A 26,451-nucleotide genomic window follows, 5' to 3' on the forward strand; every position below is an offset into this window, starting at 1 on the left:
ATTTATGCAGTAATAATGAAACATAATAAAACAGGGGTGTGGTGCTGGGCCTGTCATTAAACAGGCTGAACCTGTCATTAAATCCTCTTCTGAAGATTTAAAGGCCAGTTGCTTTTCTTTTCTTCCCAATCTTCCTAGGTGAGTTTGAATTAACATATGCATTGCTCTGAAGATTTAAGAAATGACAGCTGATGTTTGATTGAAATAGGAAGAGAACCACAAGTTATGTATCTGTTGTCTGAAAGTTTTGGTGAGGAACCACATTACACTGAGCTTCTCTTAACATGGAACAGTTCTCATTTACAAGATCATTTATTGGTTCATAGTGCAGAGGAAGGCAGTTTTTAAGGGAAGGCAATTGCTTGCTTACTCACAAATGAGTTTGTTTCACATGTTTCTTCTAGCATTCCTTAGCTTGGACTCCCTTCCCCCCAGTCCGTTGTAGACTAAAGAAGAGCTCTTTAAAGTTAGGGGAGCCCATGGAAGTGGTGGTTAGGGATGGAGATCTACTGATTGAGACAGAGTCGAAATCCACCTGGATAGGGAAGAGAAGGAAGGCAGTATTAATAACCATTTTTTTCTCTCTCTTATCCAACCTCCATCTCTTAGTTTTCTTTCTTAATTTTCCTATCTTTTCCTCTTATTTGAACCTCCACACTTACCTGAAAAAGAAAATTCCTTTTATTTGTTGATGGTGGCTCCATTCCTTGGCCCAGCCAGAGGAATAGAAGTCTATTTCTGGATGAAAAGAATAGATGAGCTTTTTTTTTCTCCAGTCTTTGGGGCCAGTCCCCACCCACAGTGTACTGGGGATTGCAGATATGTAGGTAGAATGGGAGAGGGAAGAGGAAATATGGACAGTTGGAAGTCAGAGTTTTTTGGTAGTCACTCTGAGGGGCTGAGTCATCAGACTCACATAGGTGGATGCAGTAGCAAATGTCTTTATCAGAATATCTTCATCATAGTATCTTCATCAGAATAGCCTGGCTACCCTGAAATTTAGTGCACAGCGAAAGGTAACAAGGCAGGTTACTTTTAAAGGAGTGTTGTTCAGATATTTCTTCTAATGGGTCCAGTAATTAAATTAGTTCAACGAAATTTAGCTCCAGCATATCCTATATTCTAGGAGTCCACAACTGAGTAAGATATGGGTGCTAGATTTTAAGAAAGTCTCCCTGGTGTCACTCAAAACGAATAGAGAGTTTCAATTTAATGTGATAACTTTACTGTGGATGTACCTATAGGATATTTTGGGAGTAAGAAGGGGGGAACTTGACTCAAGATGGAGATGCAGGGGATTTCCTAGAGGTGTTGCCAGATGAAGAGCCTTTAGAGAATGCATCATTAATTGTTTCTTGTGTTCTAGCTTTGAGCTTTGGGTTTCTCTGAAACTCAACAAAAAGGGTAGAAAAAGATAGCATGAACCAATTTTTGAGCCACCTTCTTAAGTGGTAAGCATGGCCAAAGTGTCTGAAAAATAAAAGCTATTTGGAGTTGATAAAGAGATTGGAGAGAATTGTTTTTATTTGTAGGGGACATAGATAAAGAGTGGCAAGATAGGGAAAAAGCCAGTTAGCGGAATGAGTAAGAATCTTCAGCGAGGCAGCTAATGTGAGAGATTCACCACGTAAGTTGACAGGAAAAGAATTTGGGCGGGGGAAATGTTGCCAGCGTTACATACGATTGCTAGCACCACGGACAGCGCTTTCCTAGTAAGCGTGTGTGGGTGGTCCTAACCCACTCCAGACTGAGAATTGCTGAGAAAGCTTCACACATGATCTTTCAAACCCTTTTTCTCTCCTGAAATTCAAAGAAAGCCACATGGAAACTCAATGAGCTTCTTTACGAAACATCTTTACAATGAACTGCTCGATCTGGTTTCCAAATACTACTGGATTATCTAATATTCTCTATGTAAAGAACATTAAATATCCTCTATATTTAAAAGAAGAGAGATCACACCTCAATGTCTACCCTGTTCCAAGTGCTTTACAAGCATTATTTCATTTAACTCTTGTAACACCCCTATGCAAAATGCATTAGTTTCTCAATTTTACAGACAAGACCAAAGATTCAGAGAAAGTAACTTGCATACTAGCTAAGCATTTTTGGAGGTAGGGTCTGACCTGTGTGGCTTCAGTGCCTCTATCCATAACACTACATAGTGTTTTTAGCAGCTGTCATGGTAGGCTTAACTGGGGAAAAAATGCAATTAACTGGATTATAATTATTTTCCAGTCTACATTGTGTTTTCCAAATGGCTCACCTCACAGCACACCCTTAATAGACTTCAAAGATGACATTTCACACGTAATACAATAGCACATTTGTCTTGGACAACAGGGTGAGATAATGAAACATTTTACCTCTCCCTGAAACCTAGCTGTCTCTAGGATGAAACACAACCTATTGTTAATGCTTTAAACACATTTAAGAGATGAAGTGGATGGGAACATAGTGGGCAGCTGAAACTTAGAATTGTCACAGCTATGCCATTTAATAGGGTGGATAGTTTATAAGTGAGAAAAGAGAGGAAGTAAATGGTAAACTGACATAGAATTTCGGAGGTAAATAGAAGGGAATGAATAAATAGAATCAGTTTCAAAATAATAAATAATGCAAATGTCTAGTGACAATGTTTATATTCTAGTTGGTGAAACTGTATATGAACTCACTATGAAGGTGTGAATAGAATCGGTTGAATGACCAAGAGAGATAATGACATAACTTTGCATATGGTTGGATCCATGGTTTCTAAGTGGAGAGAGAGGGAATTAAAAATCATTTTGGGGACTTTTTCAAACTATATATGACCCACCTCCCATCAGGAGGCTTGATTCTCTCCATTTCATCAGTTGAGATGTATGTTTCAGGATTCATAGGGTATCTCTTTCTATATTCCCATATCTATTTCTTAACTTTTATTGAACAGTGGATATTTTAGCATCTGTATGAATTTTCCAAGGCTGCCATAGAAAAGTACCACAGACTAGTTGGCTTAAACAATAGAAATTTATTTTGGTTTTGGCTTCTCACAGTTTTGGTTTCTCCTGAGGCCTGTCTCCTTGCCTTGCAGGTGGTCACATTCCTGCTGCCTTTTCACATAGGCATCCTGTGTGCATGTAAGCTCCTGGTAATCTCTTGTGTATCCAAATTCCCTCTTCTTATAAAGACACCAGTCAGATTGGATTAGAACCTACCCCAAAAGTCTCATTTTAACCTAATCACTTCTTTAAATGCCCTATCTTCTAGTATAGTCACAGTCTGAGATAGTGGGGGTTAAAGATTTAATATGTGAATTTTGGAGAGACACAATTCAGTCCATAATGGGATCTTTCCCAGTTTTTACACATATCATTTTTGTTAATAATTTATTTACTTGAATAAGGATGAAAATAATATCAACACATTGAAATTTGTTGACATTGATACCAGTCTCTTTTATCTCTATTTTTTATTTATTTCTTAATTATTTTATTTTTAAAAATGTTTATTTATTTATTTTGAGAGGGGGGTGGGAAGGGCAGAGAGAGAGAGAGAGAGAGAGAGAGAGAGAGAGAGAGAATCCCAAGCAGGCTCTGTGCTGTCAGTGCAGACCCTGATGCAGGGCTTGATCTCATGATCTCTTGAATAGTGACATCATGACCTGAGGTGAAATTAAAGGTTGGATGCTTAACTGACTGAGCCACCCAGGAACCCAAAGATTTTATTTTTAAATAATCTCTACACCCAACATGGGGTCAAACTCACAACCCAGAGATCAAAAGTCTCATGCTCTAACTTACTGACTGAGCCAGTCGGGCACCCCAACTTGTGTCTCTTTTAATCTGTAGATTCTCTTCTTTATTCCTTTTATTCTTTTCAATTTATTTGTTGCAGGAATTGGATTGCTAGTTCTGTAGTTTTCTGTAGTCTGAACTTTGCAGAATGCTTCTTCATGGTGGCATTTAACATTTTTCTCTGTCACCTGTATTTTTTGTAATTTATTATTTAGCTCTAGAGTCTGGATGTGATTCAGGTTTGATATTTTGGCAAAAATACTTTATAAGTATTATAAACTTCTACCAAAAGGCATATAATCTGCTTCTTTGTCTATGATTATAGCAGCCATTGATAATTATTTCTATAATATATTATTTCCTTAGGGCTTGCAAAATGGTGGCATTCTAATTCAACCATCCCTTCTTCATTTACTAGCTGAAAAATTTCTGTAAAGAGAAAGCTTTCTTTGTTATCTACCTGTTTGCCCTCAGGTACATATACAAAAGACAGGCTGAGTACTTTATTTTCAAATTTACTTATAAGTTTTAAAAATAATGATTTGAGCTTCAGCATCTTCCAAAGGTGACTGATGATTTTTGAATTATTGTAAACTTGTGGATTTGAACTTAATTGATGTATTTTAATGCACTATAACTATCATTCCCGTTGTGTTGATTATTCCATTCATCTGCTAGCCACTCAGCAAATATTTTTTGAACACCTGTTATGTGCCAGGCATTCTTCTAGACCCTTAAGATACATCAGTGACAAAACAGTAAAAGACACCTGTCTTCATGGCTCTTACATTGTAGCATGGGTGGCCATTTCTGTTGTAAAGTTAATCACATTATAGACATATCACCTAAAAGAGTGCTTCATATTTTTATACTACATCATCAAACATACAAGGTCTGGCTTATAAGAAATCAATACCCATATTACATTGAGACTTCTAAAATAATTTTTGTTATGTGAATGAATCAATGATAAAACCATTTCCTTAACAATCATAAACTGATTGCAAAGTGATTGTTCATCTCAGAGAAACCTTTGCAGAGTTAAAATAAAAGTTTCAAGAACTAGGCTTTGGTACTAAAATAAGGCACATTACATTTAGATTTTTAATTTTGCCATTCCCATACTAAATGCATACTCATAATTCAATGCTGAAAAGCTAGATATGGTTGTAAACCAAGGCATAGTTGAAATGAAAGTTTAGAAAAATCATCATAAGCCAAAATTTAGTATCATTATGATGGCGGCTTTAGGATTTTAGTGTTGACACCCTAGTCTCAAGTTGTATTTAATGTGGTTACAAGCCTAGGCAGTGTTGAAATGAAAGTTTCAAAACAAATTAAAGAGTTAGGAAAAACATAATCAATATAAATGCATTGTAATGTTAATATTCCATGATTCAAATGAGCAAAAAGTTGCTTTTTGTTACAACATGGATAGTAGATAGTCTGAGTATAGAAAGTAATATTTCCTATATGGGACCATTTCACTCTCTGCAATTCTATTGAGTCATACTTACTGCTTAGTGAGCTATAAGCCTAGCTATCAGTTTTCTCAAAATAGATTTTTTAAGTCTATTTTTCTAGATCTAAAGATGTAAAGCTCAAAGCTCTTCTTGAAAGAGAATTAAACATTTCAGTTACCTTCATCACCTGGAATACATGGTTTCAGCCAAAACTTACATGTCACTTGGAAAAAAGCAAAAGTGAGGTATTGTCTTCTTTTGAGGAGAGACTGTGCAGTTAAACAGCTCACTGGGTGTTTAGAGTCCATGCGCTTCTTCTTTGTGTATAGCATTGTCCTTGGCTGGGAGGTCATACCGGAAGTGGTGAGTGACACATCTCTCCCTGGGAAGGAGCCCTTCCTTATCTTTTTGTTTGCTCCTCTGCCCCTGGGAATGAGTGGGGTGAGAGTTTGGGCCAGTAGGTAGTTGGTTCTCTTATTCTGTTTAGTGTGTGTTTAGTGTCTGGGTGTTTGGCACAAGGTGACTCATTCTCTGACATTGTTTTGAATGCTCTGGTGTGGACGTATTTTCCCATGCTCCAGAAAAAAATTTTGCAATGCACAAATGTAAAAGTGTAAGAAGTAGAAAAGGGTGAAGTATGGGCATAGTGAGAAGTTCAGTCCTTTTAAACTTTACTGGCGGAGTAACATTAACATGGGCTTTGGAGTTAGGTAAAACTGAGTTTAAATTCTAGCTCTGTTAACTTTCCAGCTGAGTGATTTTGGCCAAGTTATTTAACCTCTTTAGGCTTCAGTTTCCTTATTTATAAGCTATAACACAACCTTCCTCATAGGAGAAGTATTAATTGGAAATATATATATATATATATATATACACACACACACACATTATATATATACAATGTATATATATACAATGTATATATATAGATGTTAGCATACAGTAAGCTCCTAATAAACTCGAATTATTATTAATACATTGCTAGGAAAGAAAATGCATCAGGGAACAAATGATATAAATGTTTTATTAATAACATGGGAAGGATTCTTTGTAGGCAAAGCACTTGGGATTGGATTTTCATGTGGTCATCTCTTTCACCATTGTATTTAGGGTTACTCTGCTGGCAGTAAAGAATGTATCTAGTTTCCTTCTTAAACCAGAATCATGGAGCATTAGTCAATGCACAAGATTGGATGCATTTGTGGAGCATTTTACATTTTATGCAGTTATTTGTATATCACCTTCATAATGTTTGCCCCATTCTTAGACCATCTATGATTATTTTGTTAATAGTTTTCTTCAAATTGACTCACCTTTTTCCCAACTTTATTGAAGTCCCATTTAAACAACATTAGCTATAAAATCATGGATTTGCTGTGCGAGTTATATTTTTCTAATGCACTCGAAAAACAAATACCTTAAAAAAGTTCCACCTCCAGTCCGTATACCACCTATAGTCATGGGAAGTACCTTTTGCCCTACGTTACTGTGTTTTGGAAAACACTCACACACAGGATATTTCTTGGTCCTCGTAATCATTATGCGAGATGAGCAGAGAAAACATAATTGTGCCCATTTCAAAGATGAACAAGTCAGAAAATCAGATTCATGGATAAAATCTTATAGCCAGTATATTTCTGGAACTGGGCCTGGTACTCGTGCTTTCTCCTCCTCAACCTACTGCTTCTGTACTACCAACTCTTCCAAGGAATGCAAATTTAGAATCAAAATAAACTTTTATCCTTTTAGACCTGACTGTTTTGGAGTTTTGTGGTAATCTGAATAGAGATGAGACAGAAAAAAATTCGTAAACAAAGGAGAGGGGAGTAGATTGCCAAGTTGTGGCAGGCAGCCTCTAAGATAGCCCCTGATTATCTTCCCTTCTAGCATTCGTGTCTTGTGTAATCCCCTCCACTTGTGAAATTGCTCTCTAACTAATATAATATGGCAACTTAGAGGGGTGTCACTTCCTTGCTTAGTTTGCAAAAGATTGTGACTTCTGTCTTGCTAGAAGTGTCTGTCTCTCTCTGTCTCTCTGTCTCTCTCTCTCTCTCTCACTGATTTTGATAAAGTGAGCTGCCACAGGAGGGAGGCTCTCCTGCCCTAGGAGAGAAGACCCGAGGACAGCAGGGAACTGAAGCCCTCAGTTCAACATCCCTCAAGGAAATGAATCGTGCCGACAATCCCATGTGTTAGTTGGGAAGCAGATCCTTCCATAAGTGAGCCTTTGGATGAGATCCAGCCTTGATGGACACCTTGCCTGTAGTCTTGTGGGAGATTGTGAAGCAGAAGACCCAGTTAAGTCATCTCCAGAGCCCTGACCACAGGCGTTTTAAGCTACTCATTTTTGGGGAGTGGGTTAATCTGTTATTCAGCAGTATATAACACGAGTCTTCAGGACTCATTTCCAGAAGTGATTCAGTGGAAGTGGAACCAAGTTATCACTGCTGTGCATGGACCCCAAGTGTTTGCAGTTCTGATGAACTGTGATATCTAACACTGGAGACACTTTTTCTTTCTCTCATTTTTCTATTCTTTCTTCCCTTCTCTCTTTCCCTTCATTCCTCCTACTCTTTCACACTTCAAAAATTTTTAAATGTTTATTTATTTATTTTGGGAGAGAGAGAGGGATAGAGAGCGAGTAGGGGAGGAACAGAGGGAGAAAGGGAGAGAGAGGATCCTCAGCAAGCTCTGCACTGTCAGTGCAGAGCCAGACGCGGAGCTCGAACCCATGAACTGTGAGATCATGACTTGAGCTGAAACCAAGAGTCACATGCTTAACCCACTGAGCTACCCAGGCACCCCTTTCATACTTTTAATTAACAGAGGAGTTGGAAACTTAAAGTCAGTAGCAACACAAAATAAAAGTCCTGCATCTGCAAAATGTTATCATTTATATCTTTCCACGATGCTCTGTGCCAAGCTCCATATGTAGGCTACCTAGTGCCTACATTAGGTAGGAGTTACCTAACGAAGGTTTGGCTGTTGGTGTTATTGAATCCCCATGGAGTTGATTCAGTGCTATTCATTCCATTTCTACTTGTGGCAATGTCTTGATTCTTTTATAGGCTTTGTATACTCATGTTCTCTGTCTTTTCCTTTGGAGGCAATTTATAGCACTGATCTACCAGTACCTTTCACTGACTTTGATGTGAAGATGGTTTTTCCTGCAGGTACCTACAGAATTAAAAACATAGAGCATAAAGAAATAACGTTCATGCTTTACACTGTCTTACTGATTCTCTCCAGTTTTTCCATCCACCACACGACCTGAAAAGATTTTCACTCTTGGGCAGTCTTTGCTTCTATTTCACATGCACAAATAGCTAAAGAGAATTAGGCAAGGACAATTCCAGGTAAGGTTATCTGTATGAAACCTTGAAAATAATCTGAAACTAGCCTTGATAAATGGGGGGGGGTGGGGCATGTGAAGGGATAGAGTAGGTGGTGGGGAGGTATACATGGACAAATTTGAATCACAAATTTCTTACTATATGCCAGCAACATTTAATAATAACACTCCTAAATACACACACACACACACACACACACACACACACACACACACACATAAATGAGTCACACTATGAAAACTTTTAACAAGTGCTGGCAAGTCAGATGGCAGACTCACCCCGAAACCTGTCTCTCCAATAAAAACCTCATAATTAAAAACAGGGCTGTCCATAAATCATAACATATAATAACAATTATGTGCAACTGGTACAGGACTTGATTAGAAAATTAACATTTAGCTTTCTCAGGTGAAAATTCTGAATTTCCCTCAGAGTGAAAATACCTCTATAGTATATGGCCAGCAGGTTATCATCTATACCTGAGCCGTGAGGTGCTTTTTTGTCCAACTAATACCTACTGACCGTGAGGTGCCTTTTTGTCCAGTTAATACCTACTGACCTTGGTCCAATAAAAGACTGAGATGATGCAGTTTTACTTGTCGTTTGAGAACAATACTAGCATTTGCCATGTATTGAGAAAGTGCCTACAATGTGCTCGATACTTTGTCAGGCACTGGCTGTCCCATTTTCTCTTCTTTACACTCAGCAACAATGAACCGTATTTTACTTCTATAAAACTGAGGCTTAAACTGGTTTACTGACTTTCCTAAGTTTATATAAGTAGTAAGTGACCAAAACAGGATTTGAACCTGAATCGGCTTGATTCACCTTTCCATTAAAGGTGTGGCCTTGATAAAGGACATGAACTCAATGTATATATGGAACCAGGTGAATAAGCTACAGTTGTGGCCTTACACTGGATCCTGTTGAATGTATGGTAGAATGGATAAGAAGCCTCTTCTCTGTTGCTACCTCTTTAACCTGCAAGAAATCAGTCACTCAGCTTTGCCGGGTTCTTGTTTTTTGTTGCTTTTGTTGCTGTTTGGTTTTAGTTGATAAACTGAATCATCTCAATTAGTTACTATCTGATGTGTCTTCCATGTTAAAATTATATTATTCATCCACTCAGGCTTATATCAATCTGACAAACCTAAACTAAGTAAACCCTGATATTTGTCATGTTTCCTTCAAATGTCCCCTGTGGCATGTGAGCAGAGTCTGAAAATGAAATAGAAGTTCCATGAAGCTATAACAACACTTTTTCATTGTGTTCTTCTCTCTCCTTTTCTTTTAGGTACGTAGTTGGATGGGATGTCCTGTGAGAAGGTGAGCTGAGGAGAAGCTGGAGGCAGGACTGGGAGGACATGAATGAATTAGTCAGTGAAATTTAGATTCTTGTTTTCCAATACTCTTTCCCTAACGGAGTTTTTAGGGAGTGGAAGAAAGCTGTATGCAGACGCGGAATGTCTTGGGGTAGCTGTTCACAAAGAAATTAATAATTAATTGCAGTGAACACCTGCTTCTTAGAATTTCATAATTCTCAGGAAATATTTTTTATTGTCAACATTTTAAAAATTCTTTTTCAAAAAAAATTTTTTTATGTTTATTTATTTTTGAGACAGAGAGATAGACAGAGTGCGATCAGGGGAGGGGCAGAGAGAGAGGGAGACACAGATCTGAAGCAGGCTCCAGGCTCTGAGCTGTCAGCACAGAGGCCACTGTGGGGCCCGAACTCACAAACAGTGAGATCATGACCTGAGCTGAAGTTGGACCCTTAACCGACTGAGCCACCCAGGCGCCTCAACATTTAAAAAATTCTTAATGGCACACCGAATAGCAGAGTTTGGCCAAGTTTTTCTCTAAAGGGCCTGATAGTAAATTGTTTAGCTTTTGTGAGCCATATGGTTTCTGTCACAACTACTTAACTCTGCTGTTACAACACCAAAACAGCCACAGATGATACATAAATGGAAGAGAATGTCTGAATTCCATGCAACTTTATTTACCAAAGCAAGCAGCAAGACGGATATGACACAAGGGTCATAGTCTGCTGACCCCTGGTATAGTGAAAAAAATTCAACTGGAGTTTGATTATGGCACTTTCACTTTAGCTGGGTATTTTGGGACAAGATATTTATTTTAGATGTGATAGAGTTTCATTATCTGTATAGGGATAATAAAATCTACTTCATAAGACTGTTACAAAGATTAAGCTATGTAGATAAAATATAGCACACTGGCACCTAGTAAGTGTTTAATAAATGGTAACTGTAATTATTATCATCATCATTACAACACTATTATTTTAATTTCTTGTAGGTTTTTTGGCTGGTCGTGTAGTCTAACTAATGTATTTATAGTAAACCAAAAAGTGCTATTGAAGGCAGTGGAAACTGTGTTTTGCTGGTTCATCATTGAAGATTGTTCTGCTGGGATTAGAAAATTGTTTTAGAGAGTGTTGGTGCTATTTCATACTTACTGAGCTAATACCATTCTCTCTTGGTTTTAGCTTTTGTACTTCAAGTCCTTTTTAAAAGAATTGTATAGATATGGGTGCCTATGTTTGCTTTACTTCTTTATTTTCCTTGTTGGGCAATCATGCATATGTTGATTGGCATCAAACCTAGATCTCACCTATATCCCCATGGCAATGAGCTTCTACTGATTTGAATTCAGACAAGCCCGGGTGGCCCCGTGAGTGGGACAGGCTGGGTGTGTCCACCTCAGGCTGTGGCACCAGAAGGGCGTGGATGCACCTGCTGTGCTTGTGTAACGCTGGCACCAACGTGGCGGTGCTTCTCTGTGTGTTTGTCTTCTTGTGAAAGGTCACTGGCTGATTGGAGCTGTGGGGCTGTGCCCCGCATCCTCAGCAGGCCACAGGAGCTTTCTTTCTGTGATGTTCTGCCTCATTTCTAGAGGGGAGTTTGACTCAAAGAAGGAAGACTCTGGCTTTTGTATTCAAAATTTTCCCTAGGGGAGGAAACTATTACCATATCTAGAGGGCCTGAGTCATTGAAGAGAACTTACTCAAAGAGAATTTTTCACTAAGGGAAAAGATGGAACAATCACAGTAAAGCAGAAGCCACAGGGCCTGGGTTATTGTCTTACCATAAACCGAAGGGTTACAGGTAACAGACAACTTTCAGTTCCTGCTATCGGAAGGGGTGGTCAGTCCTTTCTTTTACTGAGCCGCTTTCCAACTTTTCTCCTTTTCTTTTTCTTTTCTTGTAATGAAGAGGAAAGACAAATGATAACAGATCTGCCTTGGGCTGATATGGGGATAGGATCAAATTAATAATACAAGTTAGGCCAAAATTTACTTTTCTCTCTTTGAATTGACATTGAAGTGTGCATGGGCTATTTGGACTAAAGACTTTAAATATGTGTTAGCTTGCAAAAGTGGCTATAGAGAAAAGGCCAAAAACAACACAGTAATATTTAGGGATGGTATTAAAAATCTTCACACTCTGCATTTCAAGACAAAATGTGTTTTTTGTAGGTAAAATAACAGTCCAAACACCAAAAACATTTTAAATACAAAATTCATTTTAAATCATCATGATTCTGGAGGCATAACATCATAGTGATAAGTAAAGAATACATCATATTTCATACTTTATTAAGATATTTGTGTCATTTTCTGCTTTTACTTAACCTTCAGAAAAAGACTAAATTATATCAAGTCGCAAGGCAAGTTTATAGCCCCAATTGTCTCCCCCTGGCTGTTTTCTTTCAGTTTTGTACATATGGAGACGTTTCTCTTCTAGAGCCACATCATTCTCTTAAAGTTACTATATGCGATATTCTATGATTTATTTATACTCCTCTGTTAATGATTATACTTAGTTTACTTAGAAAGGTTTAGGGTTGCATGCTCATGACAAAGTTAGGAATAATATGCTGGTTAAATGGATGGTGTTTTCTTCTGTAACTCCTCTGGCTTCTTGCACACCTTTGGGAATGATCTTATGAAACAAGCCTGTGATGCCTTTGGAAAGGTTTTTTTACGTGCTTCTATCTCCCTATTTCCAGGTCTGTTTCCATAGCTTTAGCTGCATCAAGGTCCCAGAAGGATGGGTTTAACTAGAAATTCACAAAAACTGCTGCTATGTTTGGATTCTGGTCAGACAAGTTGCCACTAACCTAACCGTGGAATGGGACCTTCCATACTCTCACATCAACATACCAGTTTGGCCTTAGCTCCTTTTTTTTCTCTCCCTCTCCCTTGATTAATCTCATGTAATTATGTGTGTACATGTCTGAGGGCAGGGACCATGCCTTATTCATGTCTGTATTATTCAAGGGCCTGGCTCAGAGTTGTTGCTTAAGAAATGTGTGTTGGAGAAATATTTACACATAAGCTACAATTCTCACTCAGATTCCGGTATCTGAACAAAGTGGCTTTCAGCTTTTTGGATAGGATAAAAAAGAAATATGGGCTTTAGGTATATGCCACCTTTTAAGAGCTGCCATGCAAGTTCAGAATCCCCTGTGATCGGCCAGTATTAACCTCATTTCTGTCAGTAGCCATGTCTCAATGCTAGGTGACTCTTCTGGCATGTTTTGGCAAGAAAGAACTCTTTACCTGGTTTGGCTAATCTACATTGGCTTCTAGTTCCAACAAGAATTGTTTACATGCATTTAATTTTAGCTCTTGGGCTGTAACATGTCATTGTTCTTTTTACTCACCTCCTCCCCTTGCTTTTGAAACAGGACAGGCATCTTCGATTCTTGTTGATCCTGTTTGGTGTGCTCTTAGGTGGATTTTAGCTTTGTCCTTCAGCTTTCATGGCACTCTAAGATATTTTCGAGTCATATTTCCTGTATAAGAAAATATAGACTATGTCATCGCAAAGGGAAGTGGGACTGGGGGACATTATTTACATCATTCAGGGAACTCATATCCTGACTTGAAGGAAAATTAAAGCAATGTATTTGGACTGATTCATCTCATTTGATTGTTCTTCTCTACTCAATTTACAGGATAATGCATTCAGCTCTTACTTAATTTTATCTGTCACTGTCACAGTGAATCTAGAAGAAAAAAATGCATATTTGACACTTAGTTTAAAAAAAGTCATTGCTAGGAGAATTATTTTTATTCTTCCCCAGATTTAGAGGAGAATGAACACCCTAGGAAAATAAAAAACTTTGGACAAAACAGTGCTTTCGTAAGAGTACACCACGAAATGGAAAGAACTCACAGCAAGCTTGCAGAAGTGCTTTGAAAAGTCTCTTGCACAATTCAGTTTCTTTAGAGTACTTACACAATCATATTTCTTAATGACTTTCTATAAACAATTTTTTCTTGACGAGAAGCATAAAGATGTAACAATAAAGAGATAACTTTGGGAAAAAATACACTAATGGTTTCTTACTTCTATACCATGACAGACATTAAATCATAGATTTTTTTAGTACAATTTTCATGTCAATTGTGGAAGACACAGGAAACACAATACACCGTAGGAAGTTTCAGTTCGCCACCTAGAGGAGAGATGTGAAATTGAACATTTCTCCAAACAACTTCAGTAGAATTCATTCATTCATTTATTCATTCACTCACTCAACTCATTCATTCAATTATTTACTTATTTAATTATTAAAAAGTAATTAAGTACTTGTTAGGCTTAATTACTGTACCAGTGCAGATTTGATAATCTATTCAAGAGCTCTGAGCTCAAAGAAGGTACAAATGTGTCTTATTTTAATGGCAATCTTTAAAATCTTTTATTAAAAGATTTTTTAATTAATGTTTATTTATTTTTGAGAGAGAGAGAGAGAGAGAGAGAGAGAGAGACAGAGTGTGAGTGGGGGCCCTCAACCACCTTTTGAGAGAGAGAGGGAGACACAGAATCTGAAGCAGGCTCCAAGCTCTGAGCTGTCAGCACAGATCCTGTTGTGGGGCTCCAACTCATGAACAGTGAGATCATGACTTGAGCTGAAGTCAGATGCTCAACTGACTGAGCCACCCAGGTGCCCCAGAAATCTTTTATTTTTAAAAGCCTACAGGGCGCCTGGGTGGCTTGGTCGGTTAGGCATCCGACTTCGGCTCAGGTCATGATCTCACCAGCCTTGAGTTCGAGCCCTGCATCGGGCTCTGTGCTGACAGCTCAGAGCCTGGAGCCTGTTTCAGATTCTGTGTCTCCCTCTCTCTCTGCCCCTCCCCTGTTCATGCTCTGTCTCTCTCTGTCTCAAAAATAAATAAATGTTAAAAAAAAAAGAAACATTTAAATAAAAAAACATTAAAAAAAATAAAAGCCTACAACTTAAATATCTGGACAATTCTAATTATCCATATTTGTGATGTCTATTACTTTTAGCTCTTGGGCTCTAATAAAGCTTTATTGTTTTTTATTTGTTCCATCTCTTTACAATGTAGCTATTAGTGTCTTCTCCATACAAGTTAGGAAATGGAGTCTCAGAGAAATTAAATAACAAGTTTAAGGTGTCAAAGCTACTTCATTATAGAGCCAGTGTCTGAACCAAAGCCAGTCTAATCCCAGAGCCATCGCCCTACTCAGTTCTTGTCTAATCCAGATGCTCACAAGAGCCAGACTGCAGCTGGGGGTGTGGACAGTACTTATAGGTTGAAAGGAGGTCATGGTCAGCACCAGGTCCATAAAGCAGGCTTGGGAGAAGCTTTATGAAGCTAACTCTCTGGACTAGATCTAAAGATGGTAGGAATGTTCATATGTATGAATTTCTTGTACCCTGAGGAATGAACTGCAAAATTTTCCCAAGTTAGTCCAGTCCAAGCAAGAGTAGACATGAGGCTGGGGACAGCTGGTGTGCATGAGTGCCTCCTTTGCATCTGGGTGTCTAACATCATCAACCACCACATCTCATGTGCTACAGAGACATACAGTTTATAAATTAATACAGCATAAAGCTCCTGCAGTCTGCTTAAATTTTATTGTCAATTCTGTTAGGTAGACAGGGCCGTGAAGAGCAGGCTAATTATTATGTGTGTGTGTGTGTGTGTGTGTGTGTGTGTGTGTGTGTGTGTGTGTATTTAAGTAGGCTCTACACCCAGCATGGGGTCCAACGTGGAGCTTGAACTCATGAGCCTGAGATCAAGACCTGAGCTGAGATCAAGAGTCAGATGCTTAACCGAATGAGCCACCCAGGCGTTCCAAATGAGCATGCCAATTGCATAGATGAGGAAACTGAAATTCTCAAGAAGTTCCCTGAATTCCAAGGCCACAAAGTAATCGTTGGTGCCAGAACCAAAACCTAGGTTTTCTGATTTCCATCCAGCATTCTGTCTATCGTTTCTCACTGCCAGTAAAATCAGCTTTGCTCTCTGTGACTTTTCTAGTCGCTCCTGTGGTTTTATACCACTCCCTCTCTCCCGTTAAACATCTCTCTGTCAAGGCAGAATTTCCCATGAAAACAGAAAACAAATGTACCAGAGACGTTGATGGCATAAGACATAAGACAGAGATAAGAAGGCATGTTGCAAAGTGGTGTCCTTCAGTGCAAGAAAAAAGGGATATATTTGGAGGAAAGGAAATGAGAGAAGATTAAAGGCAACAGGTCAGTTCTGAGATGGTGAGGAGAATAAATGTTACACGTGTACCTGACCCTCTTCAGTAGGCATGATTGTGAAGACTTGTGGGCAGAAGTGTAATGTGCTGTGGAAATTGTCTAGCTGTTGGGATCCTACTGTAAGCCATTTTTTAAAGTGAAGAAAACTCTGATCAGCCTCTGGTTTGCTTATGGAGAGGACTTTGCCCAGCTGTACCCAGAAAGCTTGAGAATACCACATAGCATATAACCCTGAGACCATTTTTCTTTGCCGGGAAAATTTGCTTAAAAAGGAACATTAAGACTGCATGGACATGTGATAATGTGCATGGTGACCTTCTACTGTAAATTGGAAAGAATTAACCTTCCTGCATCTATTGCTGAGAGATAAAGGAGAACATTTTCTTAGGGCTTTGAACTACTTCAGTTGAAATCTGACTGAAAAAGTCAGCACCGGGGACTGTATTTTACTTATTTTGTATCTTTCTCTGCATCTAACGAGTTTTTTTTTTTTTTTTGAAGATTAACACAGGGTACTGAGTTTTATTTAGATTCCAGATATTATTATTCAATAAATTTAAATTATTTTAAAAGCATTTGAAAAAGAGTTTACATTAAAAGTTGAATCAATGTGACTTATATTTCCCTCTAGTTGAAAACTCACAGACTCCTAAGCAACTTTTTTTCTTTTTGAAAAAAAATTTTTTTGTTGTTTTGAGAATCACACAGAAGTAATAAGGAGTGGCCCTGATCCCTGTGCTTTTATTTATGTGTGGTTAAAGTTCAAATTTCTCAATATACCATAATCTCATTGTACTGGCCAAATTCCATGGTGGATAATTAGATGCAGTGCACCAGGGCCAATTTGGATAGAGAGAGCAATCACAGTGTACTTCTGAGAATCTATTAGCCAGGTTGACTGTGTTTGACACATGAGTGGTAAGGACTCACCTCACTTGCTCACTGGACTGGCCCAGCAGGTTCTGCAGGTGAGATCACCGCTTGGCTGTCTCATTGCTGGGCTTGGTACGCAGAAGAGGCTATGAAATAAATGGCTTGACTTTGGGTCTCAAAAGTTCTCTTTCTTATTTCCTCCCCCAAACTCCTTCTTCTGCTTCTGGAGACTAAAGCATTCATTTATAAATTCATTCATTCAACAAATATTTAGTGAAAACCTATAACGTGTCAGGCACTGTCTTGGGCTCTAGAAATACAATAGTGAGCCAGACATTTCCTGCCTTCTAGAACTTATAAATGAATAATTATAATAGTCAGTGGGAAATTTTACTATTGACAGAGCTCAGTAATCTAAATCTTTATTTCTGTCTTTAAAAAGCAGAAAGAGCACAAATGTTCTTTGGAAATATAGCATAGAAATGTATTTATAGATTTCAACACATAAAATGAAGACCAGCTCATCTGTCATTGTGAGTTCAGAGTAAACCCCACCCTCCCTGTTGTACCCCGACTCCACTGTGTCCAATAGCCACTTTGCCATTATATGCACACACACATACACATACATACAGTTTCAATGATCTTCAAATCTATGCAGCATTCAGTTGTTGAGCACATATTACTACTCACCTAGGTGGAGACTGAATTTCCCCGTAAGTAACTTATAATTTAGGAGGTAAAACATTTGCCTCTTTCTTTTTTTTTTTTAATTTTTTTTTCAACGTTTATTTTTATTTTTGGGACAGAGAGAGACAGAGCATGAACGGGGGAGGGGCAGAGAGAGAGGGAGACACAGAATCTGAAACAGGCTCCAGGCTCTGAGCCATCAGCCCAGAGCCTGACGCGGGGCTCGAACTCACGGACCGCGAGATCGTGACCTGGCTGAAATCGTGACCTGGCTGAAGTCGGATGCTTAACCGACTGCGCCACCCAGGCGCCCCACATTTGCCTCTTTCAAAATGTGACACTACTCCTCTGCTCCTTAGACTGTGAAAGCAAATATTTGGTGCTTTAGTTAATTGCTTCCCAAACTTCAGCTGTTCACATACCATCTTCATAATTTTTGCTATATTCACATACCACCTATGCTGTTATGACTCTGTAAATATACTACGATTTCAGCTTAATTAAATTTATTTAATAATATCTTTTAGGGCGCCTGGGTGGCTCAGTCGTTTAAGCCTCCGGCTCTTGATTTTGGCTCAGGTCATGATCTCATGGTTCATGGGATCAAGTTCCATGTCGGGCTCTGCACTGACTGTGTGGAGTTGGCTTGGGGTTCTCACTATCCCTCTTTTTGCCCTTCCCCTGCTCTTACACACATTCTCTCTCTCTCCAAAAAATAAATGAACATTAAAAAATACTATCTTTAAAATCACCAGGTTGATGTGCTGGGTATATAATTTTCAAATATACTTTAATGTAAATATAGGATTATTAAATTATATATGTATTGTCTGTATGCATCCCCAAATATTCTCAAGTGCTCTCACAACACATATACTTTGGGAAGCTTTACAAAAGTAGGGCCACCTTTGAGAGTGAAGAATGGCGGAAAAAATAAAATGCATAAGTAATGATAATAATCATAGGCAATGGTCACAAAGCTATTATTTACTGAAGGCTTTACATGTGTCATTTAATTTTATCTTATTTAATCTTTGCTCTCTTGCAGGCATGCAGATAACAGAAATGTGAGGCAAAAGAGCAAGAAAGAGGTAAGAGTAGAAGTGAAATTTCATCGTACTTAGGGCAGCTGTAACTAACATGTGCCATAACGTTTTAGTTTTTGTTCTTTTCTTTACTTGACTGAGATTTCACATTTGATTATTTCATGTAAATTAGAGCGTGATGGTGGCAGATTGAAAAACTTTTTAATCAAATTTATTTATTTATTTATTTATTTATTTATTTATTTATTTTAATGTTTTTATTTATTTTTGAGACAGAGAAAGACAGAGCATGAATGGGGGAGGAGCAGAGAGAGAGGGAGACACAGAATCGGAAGCAGGCTCCAGGCTCTGAGCCATCAGCCCAGAGCCTGACGCGGGGCTCGAGCTCACGGACTGTGAGATCGTGACCTGAGCTGAAGTCGGACGCTTAACCGACTGAGCCACCCAGGCGCCCCTCAAATATATTTATTAATTAAAAAAAATAATAATCCCCCAAAAAGCATGTTAGTATAATTGTACCCATTCTAAGGATGCAGCATCAAGTGAGAGAAATCTGATTAAAACACATTTTCTTTTCTTTAGTTTTTGGTATTCTGTTTCTCCAGTTGCTAATCAGCAAGAATATCTTTGTCCTACTGAACCGAGGCATGTTCAAAAGCCTTTGCCCTCTTTGGCATAAGAGCCTAACTTATTAAAGACAAAGTTCTCCTAGGTCTCTGCTAAAAAATAGTGAAATAAATATTTTTATAAACATATTATCTCAAAGTATTAATGCTGGAAGAGACCTACAGGACCAAAGACAGCTCCCTCCCTTTACAGAGAGAAAAAGGTTGAAACAGCAATGATTCTGAAAAATTTCCTTGTGTTTTCATAACTAATATCTTCATCATAAAGCCCACGACATGCACTTGTTTTTATTTGCATGCCTGAATTTTGGTGGCTCTGAACCATATATGATGGCTCTGAGGACAAACCATGTTTGTTTCCCGCCCTGCAATTTTGTCAGTGTGCCATGTACTTCCTTGGTATTGAGCAATCATTTTTCAACTACCTAAAAGGTATGATATACCCCATAAACCTGCCTTTTCATTCTTCTTTGACATAAACTTTCTAGGTACTTAAACCTCATTTAGCATTCCATTACTCATCTTCCCTGTAAAAGTGTCAGACAGTGTATTTGAGACTCAAATAGCTGGAAGAGTATGCTGTCCCTTGTCACGTTTATGTATTCTGGGCATAGACTCCATTTGAGAATGGCCAGACCTAAAAAGATGAAAACCCTAAGGTGCATGGACTATGTTGATTAAATATTTTAATTGGACATCTACATAAATGACAGGAGCTGTAAGAAAATTGGTCCAGATCAATTTACATCTTACCTCAATTGTAAGATCGATTGATCTGGATCGATTATTATGGAACAAATTAGCTAGAATTATAAGCTGCTTAGAAAAAGATTAAACTATGCTAGCTATTTCACATAATTAAATTACCAAACAATTACTCTGATTATTTTTCTTTTTTCCCTCAAGGTTTCTTGACATATAGGTATACAAAAACTGCACACAATTAATATATACAATATGATGATTCTGGACATATGTGTAACCGTACTGTGATCATTTTTCACAGCAGTCTAATCAAAGTGCAGCTTTGGATTTGTTAGTATATTTGAACATGAATGTTTTGGAGGTTTTACCAGTGGCTTTCCCATGTCGGTTCACATAGTCTTTGTTATTATCCTGTAGATAACTGAATTGCAGCATAGTGATTTGTTACAAAAACACTTTGATGGTTAACACTTTTTGGTGTGAGGTATACTTTAAGAATCAGCCTATTTCCAGGGCCCTGTTTTTATCTGTGAAGGTCAATGCATCCTCCTTTTTAATTCTCAAGATGGGTGTTTTTATAGCTTGATGAAATGTGACACGGTTCATCTACCTCCCCCTCCTTCCGGCACCTTTTTCCTCCGCCAGTTTTTTTTCCCCCCCTTCCGATTCCTCCTGGCATCCGGACACCTTTTTCTGCCAAATGAGTCAGTTAGAGTGGAAATGTTGCGCCCACATTTTTTATCTTGTCTGGGAAAAGAGGTTTGAAGGCCAAAGGTGCCTGAGTATATTTCGTTAGTGTCCTCACACAACCCTCCTGGTCCTCTCCTGAGAAGAGCACTTTGTATTCAAGGTAGAAAGTGCCAGATGATCCCCACTGCACATACATTTCACAAACTCAATACTCAGAGAGTTGTTCTTTGATGAAAGAACTAGAAAAAAATATTATTTTTATATTTGTAATATTATTTTTATACTTAAATACTATTTTCAATATTATTTATTTACCTGTGCATGTTTTTCTCTTAATACCTGATCTCCTTCCACAAAAGATTTAAGTGGGTTTTACAAACCCAAATAACACTGTAGGGCTAAGAGTGAAAGGAAAAATATGTAGATTTTTAAAAAGGGAGAAAGGAAACATGGGTAGATTTATAAAGTGAAAATGAATGGTCTGTATTCTGGCATTGGGTAGCTATTGTATGGAGCATTTCTTATATATTAGATGAAACACTGATCAAAATATCTAATCTAATTGAATGACCTCATCACCATTTTGAATTTGTTTAGATTTTGTAGGTGTAGAAATGGAGGCTTAGAGAGTTGAATTCATTCAGCTCCACCCTGCTAAATTAGTGGTGGGGTGGGATTTAAACCTTCTGGTGGTCTCACCCAGAGTCACTGCTATAACCTCTCTAGCTTGTACTGTCTCAGCAAATGTACAGATAACTTAGCTTCATTACATTAGTCAATCATTTTTTTTCACCTGTCAATCCTTAATAAGTGGAATAGGTTTGGGGAGCAGTAATTGTTGGGTTCTGGGGGTAGCTGTGGTTTTGATGGAGGATGTAGTAAAATGCACAGCCTCGTTGTCACAGTGTAGGTCAAAAAGTGGTTCGTTTAAAGTCTGAAGTCATTCTTGGAGGTTATATTCTTCACCAAGATCTTGATGTTAAATAAGCTGTATAGACTTAACAATATGTTATAAAAGTGAAGATACAACAGTATGAAGTTCTATCATGATGTAAATTCCTCAAAATTGTGGTCCAAGCCCTTTAAAATCTTCATAAATCACCATGCACATTCATTTAACAATATTTTATATATACATGCAATAATCCAGTGCTATACTACAGTATCACAAATTGGACCTAACATGAATTTATAGACTAGATTAAATATTACATATTTAATAGACTGAAATTTTGTTTTCCCTGGCCTTAGAACTTAGGAAACAAATTTGGGACAACTTCAATAGCTAAGGTTTCTTGAGAAAGTTCTCAGCTTCTTTGAACAGCTTCTTTTCTTCCAGACAAATTTCCCTGTAGCAAATAGGAGCCATCAGAATGATTCCCTTAGAGCTACCTCAAAGTAGAGTTTTATTGAGCCGGATCAGAGCAATAATTCAAGAAAAATGTACTGACTCTTATTATGTCTTAAGCACAATGCTAGGAATTTTATGCACATCATTTTGTTTAATTTTAATAGCAACTCCATAAGATATTATCCCCATTTAAGAGACTGAGGAACCACAGAAAGATCAGAGAAGTAAAATAAATTGGTGCTTCCAAGGCCACATCAATGATGGATCCAGGATTTGAACCCAGATATGATATGAAAACCCATGTACTTTTAAACCCCTAGACTGCCTGCCCTTCAAGGAACTCCCAAGGTTGTCTTGGAGACTTGACTCTGTATAGATAGCTGCTTCAAGAGGAGGAAAAATGTAGGAAGATGTGGTGCTTAGGTTTCAAGTAGACATCTGTACTCAATGAAAAGGTAGAGCTATTGTATTCTATTTATCAAGTACAGGTATATCATGTTCAATGTATTTCTCCACTCCATACACTGTCCATGGTGATAAAGGTGTCTAGGAAGGGGGATTAGGAAATACCTGCTATGTTTGGGTCAAAGCCAAATCACAGGATTAACATCTGCCTCTTCTTTCTCCTACATCCAGTTTCTCTTTTGATGAGAAGAAGAATAAACCTCATTCTTGTTCAGATGTAGAGATCAAGGAAAAGACTTCTGTCTTATTGGCTTCAGATATGTTATCAGCACCTAAATAATGGAAAGCTGCATTAAAGGAGGTTTCCCTTGGGAAGAGAGGTAATGAGATACAATGAAAGAGAGTGGGTATTTTTAAAATCATAGCAACCTAGGATCAAATCCTGGAATTAACACTTTTCAGTGGTGTGGCCTATGTCACTATTTTGAGCACCAATTTCTTCTTCTGAGATTCAGTGATTCAGATTACCTCCAGAGTTATCATACAGATAAAATGTAAGCAATGCAGGTAAATTTATCACACAAGTAGACATAAAACGAACTGGGTGAGAAAAGAGTCTTTTTATCTCCTTTTTTTTTTTTTGCCCAAGCTCCCATCCCCTCCTTTCCCTCTTCTCTTCCCTTTTCTTCTCTTTTCCTTATTTTTTTTTCTGTGCTAAAGTTTTGCACAAGCTCTACAGTTATGTATATGTCTTTGGTTGCAGCAACCATATATAAAGGAGACGCTGAATGTTTGCATTCATTTATATGCTGCTATAAGTATTTCATTCTTACAAGTTTTAGAGGGAAAAATTTGGCTGCTGGTGAATTGGTGAGAAAGAAGCAGTTATTTCTGAGGTTTAACTTTGACTCTGGCATCAGAGAGACAGTCTTTCACCACTGTTGCAAGTCCATGCTTCCAAGAACTGCTGAGCTGCAGCACTTACCACGTGTGATGGATTAGCCAAGTGCAAGTATGAAGTGAGCAGAGCATCTAGAACAGCTGTACCCACTGCATTACAGATGCTAAAATGTATCATAATTATTATTTATTATGATTCTTATAGCTCAGGTTAAATCGTACAAAATTCCTTATATCATTTTATGATTCATACTGTCTTCATCAAAGAAAGTATATTATAAAACATAGCCAATTAGTAACAACAACAGTGGAAAAGAAACAGGGTCCTGCTATATAACTTCCTCCTAAATATTTTCCCTTTAAGGAGATTTTGAGATACAGCTTTTCTGTGCTTAGATGCTAGATGAACAAATATTATGTTGGAAACCCAAGGATGATGTAGATTACTGGGTATAGTTTAGAGCTGGATTTCATCAACAATTAGCTTGTCACTATCATCCTGTAAATGTCTTTCTGTACTAACCTCACTGCCCCAGGTTGTGTACCTCTCAGGTTGATGCTGGTAGGAAATCTCTCAGCTGGGTCAGGCCCTAAGGGGTGAGGGAGTCGGCCAAAGGACACATACCATATTGGCTCATCATATTGGCCTAACTCTCCTGATCCTGCATTTCTCAACAGAATCTCTTTTTTTACTTGTCTTTTGTATAACTCCAGTGGAATAATTTTATTGAATTGCTTGAAAGAGACTGCTTATGGGGCAAGTCTGGTCATTAGGATTCTCCATTGGATTATTAGGTTTCACAATCAATGTCATAAATTGCATATACCCTTTTCTTGGAGTAATGGTTCATTCTCAAGTCCTTTTCAGTTGATTGTCTCTTTACTTGCTTCTTTTAAGGTTTTTCTGTTTTTGTTTTGTTTTGTTTTTGGCTCTTTTGGGGATAATTTCATGAAATATACTGAGTCAGCAATCCATTTCAGCAAAGCAGTAGGACAAATGAATGGATTTTTGGACTGCCTTGGGTGATGGAATAAGATATTTGGGAGAACACTGGAAAAGTGGGGAGGCTGGAAGGGGTGGATATGTGAAAATGTTCCATTGCTTTAGCCTCAACTCGACCCTCCTTTGTCACTTTGGTGAGCATTTTGACAATGAGAAATATTGATGACAAACTTAATCTTATTTGAAAATGAGAATCCTAACAGTGCTTGTCTCATAGGGATATTGCAAAAGCCAAAAGAAATAATGTGGGTAAGAGGTGTAATACTGTGCTTTTCATTGTGTGAAGGCTCAACAAATATCAGCTCTTCAGATATTACTATTACTCCACTTTTAAAATGCTATTGTTTAAATCATCCCAATTGGTGTTTCTAAATACTTTCTAATAACTAAGCTAATATGCTGTGAAGTTCTTCTAGGGTTAGAGCATTCTGGTGAAGCATATTAGACACTTTCCTGAGTCAGTACTTCTTATGACAAAAATTATATGCCTATTTGGAACGTATCTAACCCCAAAACCACCACCTGAGGGAGTGGGTGGAGAGAGGAAACAACTTTTTAGACATTAATCCTAATTGGATAAATTTACAAAACAGCTCATTGCTACATCTGAAGGGTAGTTTTTATCTAAGTGGAATGACCAGAGAATGTAAGAAAATTTCTTCCTGTAAGAAAATGTAAGAGAATGTAAGAGAATTCCTGTAAGAGAATGTAAGAAAATTCCTTGGGCATTTACCCAAGAAATGCTGCCCTTCAGAACTGGGTCCCGTAGGTGCTTTACTCACGAAGCTTCTTTGTCTCCTTTCACACCGCTCCCCCACATCACCCTCCAGTAACTGTCTGCTCTTTCGTGAAGGGCCACATAGGGACTGACCCACAGACCAGCTGGAACACATGGTCCAACATTTAATAGCAAGGCAAAATGCCAAAGCCTCAGGGCGCCTGAGTGGCTCAGTAGGTTGAGCGTCCAACCTCAGCTCAGGTCAAGATCTCATGGTTCATGGGTTCGAGCCCCACATCGGGCTCTGGGCTGACAGCTCAGAGCCTGGAGCCTACTTCAAAGTCTGTGTCTCCCCACCTCTCTGCCCCTCCCCTGCTTGCATTCTGTCTCTGTCTCTCTCTCAAAAATAAATCAAACATTAAAATTTAAAAAATGCCAAAGCCTCAAGCAGAGACAAAAGAGAAACATAGTTTCCTTCATGGGGAGCTAGAATGGCTCTAATTCAGATGAAGCCCCAGAGTGAGACAGATTTTAATTTCAATATCAGTCAGTTCAGATGATACATTTGCTCATAAGCTTAGGCTGTATAATGTTATTAAATAATACGTATTTCACGGGATTGTAATGAAGACGAAGTGAAATAATATCTGTAAAGGACCTCACAGATTGGCCAGCATGTAGTAAACATTTAATAATCAGTTGCTCTTCCTGCTTTTCCCTCATAATACTTGGTTTCTGACCTCTTCGCAATCATGAAAGTCAGTCTTCTGTAGACTCCATGACAAAGACTTAGAGAAGAAAAATGGTCTGAACAATTTAGACAACTGTCTTTTCCCCTAAAACCAAGGGTGGCATGTTTGTTCTAAAATACCTAGATTGTCTGTACGGTAACACTTTGGTTTGTGAGCAGAATTTGTTCTGGAAACATGCTTGCAATCCAAAGCACTTGTATATCATAGTGAATTTCCCCATAAGAAATGATGGAAACTCAGGTGATTCCTTCACAACCCAAAAATATTCATATAAAAATGATCACTGTAATGTAATATAAAATAATAAAAAATACAAAATATAAAGAAAAATAAGCAAATTAACCTGCACTTACCTTTGAAAACCTTCGTGGCTGGTGTGAGGGAGACGAGAGAAGAGGGTTATTACGTAGGACGACTTTCACTATCATTAACGAAATCACTGCTATCTATTGGCTCAATGGAATCTTTCTCTTTTCATGCAACTTTAACAAGGAACCTATCCAATGACACTTGCTTTTGCCTCCTTTTGAGGATTTCACAGAAATG

General features: G+C 38.1%; 2 long non-coding RNA genes across 6 annotated transcripts in view; one reads left to right on the forward strand and one right to left on the reverse strand.

Annotated features, from left to right (window-relative positions):
- Nucleotides 1–26,451, forward strand: part of LOC121034525 (uncharacterized) — a 28,077-nt gene that overhangs the window by 884 nt on the left and 742 nt on the right. Inside the window, exons 2-4 of one of the 3 annotated variants that reach the window (XR_005792481.1) lie at nucleotides 9,890–9,921; nucleotides 18,758–18,800; nucleotides 22,764–22,912. This is a non-coding gene — a long non-coding RNA (uncharacterized LOC121034525). Of the gene's footprint in view, nucleotides 1–9,889; nucleotides 9,922–11,611; nucleotides 11,724–18,757; nucleotides 18,801–19,216; nucleotides 19,814–22,763; nucleotides 22,913–26,451 lie in introns of those variants that run through there. The other 2 variants (XR_005792483.1, XR_005792482.1) reach the window with 2 other exon arrangements.
- On the reverse strand, nucleotides 259–26,307 carry LOC121034526 (uncharacterized). 3 transcript variants are annotated; one of them, XR_005792484.1, is made up of 4 exons: nucleotides 26,259–26,307; nucleotides 13,285–13,416; nucleotides 11,704–11,864; nucleotides 259–535 (listed from the first exon to the last, which is right to left on the reverse strand). It is a non-coding gene; the product is annotated as an uncharacterized LOC121034526 (long non-coding RNA). The 3 variants fall into 3 exon arrangements; XR_005792486.1 differs by lacking the exon at nucleotides 259–535 and adding an exon at nucleotides 3,604–3,646; XR_005792485.1 differs by lacking the exon at nucleotides 259–535 and adding an exon at nucleotides 8,202–8,419.

Source organism: Herpailurus yagouaroundi, unplaced genomic scaffold (assembly GCF_014898765.1).
Source record: "Herpailurus yagouaroundi ecotype Mexico unplaced genomic scaffold, PumYag 160, whole genome shotgun sequence".
In the NCBI taxonomy this organism is placed as follows: domain Eukaryota; kingdom Metazoa; phylum Chordata; class Mammalia; order Carnivora; family Felidae; genus Herpailurus; species Herpailurus yagouaroundi.